Source organism: Phodopus roborovskii, unplaced genomic scaffold (genome assembly GCF_943737965.1).
Source record: "Phodopus roborovskii unplaced genomic scaffold, PHOROB, whole genome shotgun sequence".
Classification (NCBI taxonomy): Eukaryota; Metazoa; Chordata; class Mammalia; order Rodentia; family Cricetidae; genus Phodopus; species Phodopus roborovskii.
In genome coordinates, this window is record NW_026126689.1 from 5,690,064 (window position 1) to 5,702,009 (window position 11,946).

Genomic DNA, 11,946 nt, shown 5'->3' on the forward strand with positions numbered 1-11,946 from the left:
TTGAGGACTCCCAGTTTGCAAACTGTTCTATGAACAATACGTCTAATTTTTTTTGGTGACCGGGGTTGAGACAGGGTTACTTACTCTGAGTAGCCCTGGCTGTCCTGGAACTTACTTTGTAGGCCAGGCTGGCCTTGAACTCAAAGGTCTGCCTTCTTCCGCCTCCCTACTTCCAGGATTAAAGGTGTGTGCCACCACGACAGTTCAAAATTCAATTTTTAAAACCTGATCTGGGGACTAGAAGATGGCTCAATGAGTCAAGTGCTTGCCACACAAACATGAAGACTTAAATCCAATCCCCAGCGCTCACATTAAAGGTCCTCAACAGCCACATCTGCTTGTAATCGCAGAACTGTGCATCTTCAAAACCTTGAGTGTTAAGATGAGCATGGTGCTACAGAGCTTACAATCCTAGCACTTGGAAGGCTAGAGACAGGTGAGCTGCACTGTATGTCTGTCTGTTTCAAAACTTTTTTCCCTATGTGGCTACTGTTTGTAGGATGGTCTGTGTTGTTAAATCCTAAAATCTTTGGGATGAGAAAGGTAATCCAGATATGGTAGTGTATTCCTTGAGTACAAGGTTTATTTTTTGTTTTTTTTTTTTAAATTCTCTTTAAGTTAAAATAAACATTCTCAGAAAAGATTTAAAAGCCTGGATCATTTGTCCTTAATGTCCTACAAAACTTTCTTTCTTTCAACATCTAGTGATAGGAAGTAATTTCCTGTACCGTCAAATGATGTAATATGTACTCACGTGTGTCCTTTTGTTTTGAGTCGGTCTCTCTGCCAAGCTGGCCTCAAACTCGTGACCCTCCATCCTAGTCTTGTAAGTGCTGGGACTACAGTGGCAAGCAATCATATTTAGCTCACAAACACATTTTAAAATTTAAGTTATTCATGCTATGTATTTATCTTATTAGTACACATTGGTCCTACCAGGGCAGTGGTGGCGCACACCTTTAATCCCAGCTCTTGAAGAGGCAGAGGCAGGCGGACCTCTAAGTTAAAGGCCAACCTGATCTACACAGTGCGTTCCAGGACAGCCAGGGCTGTACCAAGAAACTCTTGTCTCGAAAGACAAAACATCAGCAACAAAAAATCGGTCCTATATATAACTGTGATTTTCCTTTTCATTCTCATTATTGCGTGTGTCCTTCCTCTTTTTTTCTTGATCCCCCCCCCTTTGGTAATTCTTTGTTGAGTATTTTGAAGATGCATCCTGTGCGTTGGAAGACTTCCAATAATGAAAACATCAAATAATACTTCATCACCTCGGCTTTCAGATCCGGCCACTGGAAATGTATGAGGCAGCAAGCCTGGCCAGGCACACAGATGCCAAGAATTCTTGGTTGGCCTGGTAAACAAGGCATGCTGGTTAATGATGAGACCGGATGTCTTACGGTGACACTGGAGACTGAGGGGCAGGAGGGCCAGCCGAAGAGCCAACACTAACGCTCAGGCCGTCTGGGGGAATACAGTCTTGGCTGGGGTTTCTTACATTAGAAATGTTTTACTAGAGATAGATAATCCAAAATCTACTAGGTTTAGAAAGAACAGTGTAGGCTTCTTTTAAAGCCCACAAAACAAGCAAACAAAACACGATATTGGATTCGGTCTGTGGCTACTGAATACATGCCTGTAGTTCCGGCACTTGGGAAAAGGAGGCAGGAAGAGCAGGAGCCCCTGGACTACATGAGACTCTGTCTCAGAAAACTGGGAAGAAAAACGACAAGGAAATCTGAGCCCCAGGGTAGTGCACCAGGTAGAGAAATGCAGCGGTGGGCAAATGGGCAAGAAGGGCTCTCAGACCGGCTGACCGGGGAAGACAGGCCACAGCCCTCTTCACCCCTGCCCAGTAGGATCCAGCGATTGCGGGCAGCACTCAAGGACTTTTTAGTCTTGGTAATTTCTGAAACGTTCCCCCCTTATCTGATCAAGCCATTCAGTCTTAGTTGCCCCGGCCTTCCATACCATCATATTATATAATGAAGAGTCCTGAACACTTGTAAATTGTCTTTGGGATTGTGGGTTGCAGAGCTACAATCAGCCACGATTATTCTTGATGAAGAGGATGTACAGCTGGATGTAGTCTGTGGTGACCTTTTGTTTGACTCCCTAGGGCAGTTAGTTAGGGCTGGGGAAGGGCTGGTCTGCTCCCGGGGCTGAAGTGTGGACGATTCAAACCTCCCCCCTCCTAGTTACCAGGCAGAAACACACTCAAAGCAGGGATTTATTTGGGTTGAGGTGGGGGTAGGAATCTGAGGATGGAGTAAGGTGATATGAAGAGAAAGGGCCAATAATGATACTCCACCAAGCTAGCGGTTAGCTAGGCAGGAGGCAGTCTTACATCAGGCCTTGCTGAGTCACTCCCACATGGAGGTTACAGGCCAAAGACAGGTCGACAAACTTTAGCCAGGCTCAGGAAGTTCCACTAGGCCTCCGGTCCCAGCCCTTTTAGGCCCAACACCCACCAACAGACACCAACATCCTCCAAAAGGATGTAAAACATGGGCATAAAGGCTCGAGTTTCAGATACACGTTCAAGCCTTGCTATTCCAGTAGTGGTAGTCTGTGGTCCAAGACCCTTTTTTATACCAGTCCACAAGGACACAAGATTGATTATAAAAGAAGAAACAAGAAAGAAGGAAAACAATGACCACGGGCAGAAGGACAAAGAGCCAAGTGTCTACGCTCATTAAACATTAAATGCTGTATTCCGTTAAAGCGGCCTGTGCCGTACATGCCATTTACAGACACTTCTAGGACTTGCAGCATCGTTCTTTATCTTGTTTATGGCTATTTGCATACATTACTTGTACACGTTAAAGTGCATAGGGAACAATAAACAGGAAACATTCCCCGGGGAGGAGAAAAGCAGCAGAGACGCTTCCAATCGATTTTTTTTTTCTTTTTAGAAATGTAACTTTGAAGCAAATAGGTAAGGTGACAATGTTTGAGAAGTGTTTGCCTTGGAAATCGGTACAGCAGCCATGGTTTTGTGCTGGAAATACTTCAATATATAAAAAAGAAGAATGAGAAAGAAATTCAAGGCAGATACTAGAACGGGAACAATCTACCTTCAAGAGAAAAGGAAACACAGAGGCTGTCAGACAGGGAAAAAGACATATTGGCCAGAAAAATGGCCGGCACAGGCATCAAAGGCCACGGCTTCAGTGCTGCAAGCTCTATAAACTACTGTCTGCCTTCCAGTTCATTGAGCCAGTCTCCTTCTGCATTCGATAGATCAGAGAAAAGAATAAAGGCCTTTGATGCTAAGCTTTATTCAGGCCCCAGAGTGCTTGAAGCATGAACGTGCCCAGAGGGAAGTGCTTAGATGCAATTCTTTAGTCAACAAATAACGTTTACCTCACACTTTCTTCATAGCGAGCGTGTGTGCGACTGTGCTAAGATAAGAGCTTTGTGTGTGTGGATTATTTCATTCCACCTTCACAACAGTCCCGAGAGCTAGACAGCACGCCAATCCCAGTTCCTTCTTGTAAGAGTACAGGTTTTTCTGCCGCCGCTGCTGGTCTGGTCCCACCGCCGCGCCAGCCCCAAATAACACACTGAAACTCTGTATTAGATAGAATTCTGTTGGCCCGGTTACTTGTTTCTTATCGGCTAGCTCTGCCTTCATTATTAACCCATTTCTATGTATTTCCACGTGGTCTTACCGAGAGCTGAGGAATGGCGGTTCTGTTCTCTCCAGGCTCTCCATCCTGACTCTCCTCAGGCCCATGAACCCCTCCAGCAACCCCCTCCAGCCTACCATCACTCCCAAGTGTCAGCTTCCAGGACCAGGAACCACATTTTACCGCAACCCCTAGTGGCCATACCTGCCAGGTCTCCATAATAATTCCCTATCAGGCAATGCACAGCCACCACACTCTCCTAAGGGCAGAGAGGGCACAGAAACCAAGGAGCAACAACAAATATGCAGACAACAAAGACAAGGCCAGATACCAGCACGTAGGATTACAACCTTCCTAAATCAGATGCCTAGACACCAGCCTAAAAGGGTAATCAGTAACAGCCAGGACGACATGTCTCCTAGAGCCCAGCAACCCTACCACACACAGCAGAGCCCTGAGTGCTCTAACACAGCTGAAGTGCAATATAAAGACCTTCAAATGCCCCTTCAGAAAAGAATAGAGGTCCGTGAAGAAGAAATTAATAGATCCCTTAAAGAAATCTATGAAAATAAAAGCAGTCGAAGGAAATGAAGAGAACTGTTCGGGACTTGAAACTGTAAGTAGATTCCCCCCCCAAAAAAACAAAAACAAACAAACAAAAAACCCAAACTGAAAGAAATCTGGATATGAAAAATTTAGGAACTTGAACAGGAACCTCAGAGGCAAGCTTCACTAAAAGATACGAGAGATGGAAGACAGAATCTTGTGTTGGACATTGAATACTCCATAAAAGAAACCAATACCTCAGTCAAAGAAAATGTTAAATCTAAAAAGAAAAAAATTCTGGCACAAAACATCTAGGAAATCCGGGAGACAATGGAGAAAAAATAAAACAAATCTAAGAATAATAGGAATAGAGGAAGGACAAGAAATTCAGGTCAAAGGCACAGAAGATACCTAAGATTTAATAAAAGCATAGAAGAAAATGTCTCTAGCTTAAAGAAACAGATGCCGATCAAGGTACAGGAAGCATATAGAATACTAAATAGCCTGGACAGAAAAGGAAGTCCCCTTGACACATAATAAAACACTAAATGTTCAGAAATAAGAAAGTATTAAAAACTGCAAAGGGGAAAAGATAAGTAAAATGGAAAGACAGACTTACTAGAATAACATCTGATGTCTCAGTGGAAACTCTAAAAGCCAAGAGCATCTGGACAGATGTTCTACAGACTCACAGATGCCAGGCCTGACTAGTACACCCAGAAAAACTATCAATTGCAACAGGTAGAAAAATTAAGACATTTCATGATAAAGCCAATTTAAGCAATATCTGTCTACAAATACAGCCCTACAGAAGGTGCTAGAAGAAAAATCTCAACCTAACGAGGTTAACACACCAAAGAAAGCACAAATAAGAAATAACCCCAGACCAGAAAATCAAGAGGAGAAACAGAAAACAACAAAATAACAACAGCAGTCAACAGCAACAGCAAACTCACTGTTGTCTCTCAACATCAATGGCCTCGGTTCTCTAATAAAAAGACACAGATTGGAAGAATGGATTAAAAAACAGGAGCCATCCTTCTGCTGCATCCAAGACACACTGTAACATTAAGGATAAATATCCATCTCCACGTAAAATGATGGAAAAATATATTCCAAGCAAGCAGCATCTGACAAAAATAGACTTCAAACCAAAACTAATCAGAAGAGATAGGAAAGGATACTACACACTCATTGAAGGAAAAATCCACCAGCTGAATACGGCAAGTCTTCCGGTTATTTTATTATTTTTAGTTTGGAGACAGGGTTTCTCTGTGTAGCTTTGGAGCCTATCCTGGCACCAGCTCTATAGACCAGGCTGGCCTCGAACTCACAGAGTGCTGGGATTAAAGGCGTGTGCCACCAACACCGGTGAGAATACTGCAAATCTTAACATCTCTGCACCAAATACAAGGGCACCCAAGCTTGTAAAAGAAACACTGCTACAGTGTAGATCACATATTGACCCACACACCCCGAGACAGCGTAGATCACATATTGACCCACACACCCTGAATGTGGGTGACTTCAATTCCTCACTCTCACCATTTAGACAAAAACTACATAGAGAGATGTTGGAGCTAAATGAAATCATAAACCAAATGGACCTAACAAATATTTACAGAATATTTCACCACAACACAAAAGAATATACTTTCTTCTCATCACCTCAAGGAACTTTTTCCAGAGTTGAGCACATACCCAGGTAACAAAGCAAATCTCAACAGACACAAGAAAACTGAAATACACCCTATCTGACCACCGCAGATTAAAGCTGGACATCAACATCAGAAACAACAGAGAGCTTACAGACTCGCAGAAACTGAACGATCCATTACTTAACAGAAAGAGTCAAGGCATTATTTAAGAAAGGAATTATAAGACAAACATGGTATGTACTCACTGGTCTAACTGGATGTCTGCATGTAGGAGAAAGCAAACAGATCCATATTTATCACTCTTCACAAAACTCAAGTCCGAGTGGATCAAAAACCTTAACGGTAAACCAAACGCACTGAGCCTGATAGAAGAGAAAGTGGGAATAGCATTGAACACATCAGCATAGGACACAGAACACCTAAACAGAACACCAATAGCTTGCACACTAAGACTGCACTAAGACTGACAATTAACAGATGGGGCCTCATGAAATTAAAAGCTTCTGTAAGGAAAAGGACAGGATCGATAGGACAAAATGACAACCTACAGAATGGGAAAAGATTGTCACCCACAACAGAGGGCTAATATCCAATGTATGTATGTACACACACACACACACACACACACACCAGAGCTCAAGAAAACAACCCAGTTTTAAAAAATGGGAAACATCTAAACAGAGAGTTCTCAAAGGAGACACATAAAGCTTGTGAAGTACAAAGCCTGTGTGAGTAATCGACAATATCTATTTGACCTAAGGCCCACTCCTCACGATGGAACCCAACCCAACACTGCTTGAGTTACCAAAAACCTAAGACTAGAAAGCCCAGGGACATAGGGTAAAACCAAATACTACTGTCCTATGGGGGAAAAATGATTCCTAACGACATTCTGCTACACTCCCTTGCTCGGCCATCTCCAGGGAAATATGCTCTTGTGGTAGATGGGGGCAGACAGAGACCCACAGACAGACATTATGCAGAATGAGAGACCTTGGAACAGTCAGCCCTAAATGATATGTCTTCATCAAATCCCCCTTAGGGTTCAGGTGACCCAGCAAAAGAGGAGTAAGAGTGTAAGAGAGGATGGAGAACCCAAGAAACAAGGTCCTCTAAATCAACAGAGCAAGCTCATATGAACCCTCAGAGACTGGGCCAGAAGTCTACACCAGGACCTTTACGTTCATATCATGGACTCCAGCTTAGTGTCCTTAGGGGATTCCTGAATGTGTGAAAAAGCAGGTGTCTGTTTCTTCTGTCTACTCTTTGGGCTCTTTTCCTTCTGCTTGTTTGTTTGTTTGTTTTGTCCAATTCTGGTGTGTTAAGTTTGGTCTTATCTTATATTTTGTTAAAAAAATAAACAACAACAATAACAACAACAAAAAGACCCATAGGTTTGAGACCAGTATGTATATGGTGTGTGCATGCACTACAAATATGACTGTGTTTGCAGTGTGTGTGTGTGTGTGTGTGTGTGTGTGATGTATGTATTTAAGGATGGCCTTGAACAATTGTGTGCAGGGGAAATCTTACTGATATTGAATTGGACACCAAGTTTGGGCTTTTCCTTCCTGCTTTAGCTAGTTTATAAGACTAATTTGACGAATGTAGAATTGCCTAGGAGACTGTTCATGCCTCCAAGGGACTGTCTAGATTAGGTGCCTCTGGAGGTGCCTGGGACAGATTGTCTCCATCATGTGGAATGAAGTGGGAAGGGCCATCTTAACGCTAGGTGCCACCATGGAGTTGTGACCCTGGCGAAGTGAGCTCAGTGTTAATACTTATCCCTCTCTGCCCCCTGACTGTGGGCACAGGGTGACCAGCTGCCTAGGACTCTGTCACCATGATAGACACTCAATAGGCATGATTCATGACTGGGGCCTCTCCACCAGGATGGACCGTGTTCTTGAGCCAAAAAGACCCCTTCTCTGAGTTGTTTTTGTGAAGTATTTTGTCACAGCAATGAGACAGGTCGTGAATACAGTTCCCAACGGAACCAGAGAGTTGACACAGTAGTCCCTACATGCAGTATTTCAAAGCTATTTTAATGGGCTACTGCTGGCCCAATGGGCTTTATGGTTTGGTGGGTCTGATACAACCTCTAACAAGGGCTGGAGCGATGGCTCAGGGGTTAATAGCACTAGTGCTCTTCCAGAGGACCCAGGTTCAATTCCCAGTGTCCACATGGCAGCTCATAACTATAACTCCATCCAGTTCCAGGGAATCTGACACCCTCGCACCAATGTATGGAAAATAAATTTGAATAAATTATTAAAAAGGAAAACAAAAACCTCTAACCACCGTTTCTGGACCCATGGACAAGTGTTCTGTCTCTCAGGGCTCAGACTGTTATCAGGAAGTGTCTTTCGAGGGCATACAATTCTCTTTTTCAGATGTTATGGAGTTATTTCAGAATGATCTACTTTGTGGCTTTCCCACTGGAGGCTGACACATGCTCCATAGTTAAGAGATTTAGATGCCTCCGAGGAGGCAGATCTCTGTCTCTTTCTTTCCTCTCTCTCTTTCCTCTCAGTCTCTCTCTTTCCTCTCTGTCTTTCTATTTCCTCTCTGTCTCTCTCTTTCCTCTCTCTCTCTCTCTTTCCTCTTTTCTCTCCCCTCCCTCACTTCTCTTCCCTTACTCCCTTCCCCCCAACAGATTTTAAAAAGAGAGATTTAAATGAAATGTGATCTTTCTATAGGTTTTCTTCAAAACTCAGAGGCGAATAGAAATGAGCAGCTACCCATGTGATGGTAAGGTCTAAGACTATGCTGAAAGTCACTCCACTCAACAGGAGCTTGTGGTCCTTGACCCATCCATCCAGGAACAGCCCCAGTGGCGTTGGCAAGCCCACCCCGGCAGTCGAATCTGAATTACACTTGAATCTGGAAAAATGCTTCACCTCCAGCTGGGCCCTGCTCTAAGATAATAATACAGCAAGCCCTAACAAGAGTGGTTAAAATGAGGAACCAGGCTCCTCAGATGTTATCAGAGACCACAGGAATAAACTAGGGCATAGTAACCCAAAAGTAGGAATCCTAATAGCTTGAGTTTCTCCCAGTTTGATGGTCTGAACCTCAGCAGCTCATAAAATGCAGCCTGTAATTATGTCTGGGAGTTTCCAAAAGACATGATTCCCAAGAGCAGGCAGCCACGTTGCCCAATCCCAGGGGGCAGGACCCACACTGTGTTGGGATGAGTGTCCGTTCCAGAGCACGAGAGAGAGCCACACTGTGTGGAAGGTGCCTATGGCATGGTGTTGACGGGTTCACGAGGATCGGCAAGCTTTCGGACGATTCCCCCTTGGCATCCACCGTGTACCTTCTCTTCCATTTCAGTTGGTCCCGCCATTGTCCGCCTCTACCTACAGGAATACCGATGCTAACGCTCTTCGTAGGCTCCTCGCAAGCTGTACCAAAGATTCCGCTTCCTGAGTGCACACATCTGCACACTGCGGTGTGGAGAAAAATATCCAAGACACTCTGCTCTCCCTGGTTCTCCTTGCTCACAATGCCTCTCGCCAACACTTCCTGTCAGCATCTTCTCTCTGTTCACTCTACCTCCTGCCGGCATCTCGTAACATTTCCTCCTCTGTCCGGTCTGTGACAGTCTTAGGGTACTGATTCAATACCTAATACACCATCGCCTTCATGTGCTGTGCCCATCTTTCAATTTAACAAAGGACAAATGAGAATTATCTAAATTATATAATCTAATGTTATGGCAATTTTACCACTGACTTTAATTTTTAAGGGAGTAAAAAGAATTGGGTGCTTGCCTATATCTAGACACAAAATTTCATGACTTTCAATTTTTATAAATCTGTTGTTTAGGGCTAGAGAGATGGCTTGGTGAGTAAGAGCATTTGCTGTGCAAGTGTGAGGGTCACAGTTCATGTCTCCAACACCCACGTAAAAGCCAGGTGTGGCCATTTATGGCTGTAACCCAACCCTGGGAGGCACTGACAGGTGGATCTGAGAAGTTTGCTGGGAACTCAGACTACCAGAACTGGTAAGACTCAGGTTCAGTGAAAGACCCTACCTCAAGGGAATAATGGGGAGAGATAGAGGACATTGGGTATCCTCCAATCTCTGAACGCGTATGTAGGGAGGTACCACTCTCCCTGCATGTACAAATACACACACACACACTCACACACACACTCACACATACACACACTCACACACACTCACACACTCATACACACACACTCACACACACAAATACACACACACTCATACACACACAAATACACACACTCATTCACACATACTCATACACACACAAACACACACACTCACTCACACACATACACACACACAAACACACACACACACTCACACACACACTCACACACACACACTCACACACACACTCTCACACACACTCATACACACACTCACACACACAAATACACACACTCACTCACACACACAAACACACACTCACTCTCACACACTCACACACACACAAACACACACACTCACTCACACACAAACACACACACTCACACTCACACACTCAAACACACACTCAAACACACACACTCAAACACACTCACACACCCACAAACACACACTCACACACACTCTCTCTCTCTCTCACACACACACACTCACTCTTTGGTTTACTAAGTATGTTTCATGTTTCCAAAACTATTTCCTAGGACCAATTCTCTCAAAGAGAATGTCATAGTTAGAATTTCTATTGTTATGATGAAACACCACGACTAAATCAAGTTGGAGAGGAGTTTTTGTGACTTTCTCTTCCACATCACTGTTCATCGCTGAAGGAAGTCAGGACCAGAACTCAAACAGGGCAGGAACGTGGAGGCAGGAGCTGATGCAGAGGCCATGGAGGGTGCTTGCTCACATGGCTTGCTTAGCCTGCTGTCTTGTAGAACCCAGGACCTCCAGTCTAGGGATGGCCCCATCCACAGCAGCTTGGTTGGGCTTTCTCCCATCAGTCACTAATTAAGAAAGCGCTCTACTTACAGGCTCGTCTGCAGCCCAGTCTTATGGAGTGTTTTCTCTATTGAGGCTCCCTCCTCTCCAATGCCTCTAGCTTGTTTCAAGTTGACATAAAACTAGCCAGCCTAGAGGATGACGGAATAAATACCATCTAAAACGTACAACTATCTGGATGCTGAAAACATGATGTTCCCAAAGAGAGGAAAACTAATGTTACTTCATGTAACTTCATGCATCTAACATCATGCAAGCATCTCGGGGACAACTTTAATGGCTGCCATGAAATACTTCAGCCCCACGTTAACGGGGAAGTTTAAATACCGCTCCAGTGGACAGTTGTCACCATTAGTAAAACAAGCCAGCTAAGGAATCGGATGGGCCTCACCTGGCTAGTTCAGTTCTTCACACAAAGGGCTTTTAGTCTGGCGGCATCTTGCCTTGAACTTTGTGTTTTCACTTGGAAATCTCTCTAAGCGTTCTGTTTATAACTTCAATGTTTATATACAAATACTTCCAAAGGTAGAGTAATACCATGAAGCTGCTAGTAGCCAGTAGAAGTAAAATTCAGTTTCTAGTCAAGAATCCAACATGGCTGTCTGCCGCCACCACAGCCCCAACCCCACTTCTGCCAATGATTGCCTGATTCTAACTTTTTTTTTTTTTTTTTTTTCCCGAGACAGGGTTTCTCCATATTGCTTTGCCTGTCCTAGAACTAGCTCTGTAGACCAGGCTGGCCTCGAACTCACAGAGATCTGCCTGCCTCTGCCTCCTGAGTGCTAAGACTAAAGGTAAGCGCCACCAATGCCCAGCTCTGATCCTAACTTTTAAATAATAGCTGTAGTCATATCTTTTCTTCAGCATTTCAAAATTCACTGGCTTTAGTTTCATCTGGAACATAACTATACTTCTGCTTGAGATCTATTTAGTGACAAGAAAATTCAGTCTTCTGAGCAAAGGAACATTGTCCTTGGCTCCGGAGTCTCCCAGTCTTTGCTTATTTCACTATTTTAGTAATTAATGACTTTAACTATAGAAAGTAAATGATTGTGTGAAAACCAGTCAGGTTATGTTTATATTCATGTAAGAGGTGCTCTGATATAAAAAATGCCACCTACAAAACCACACTAGTTCTAGGAAGAAGC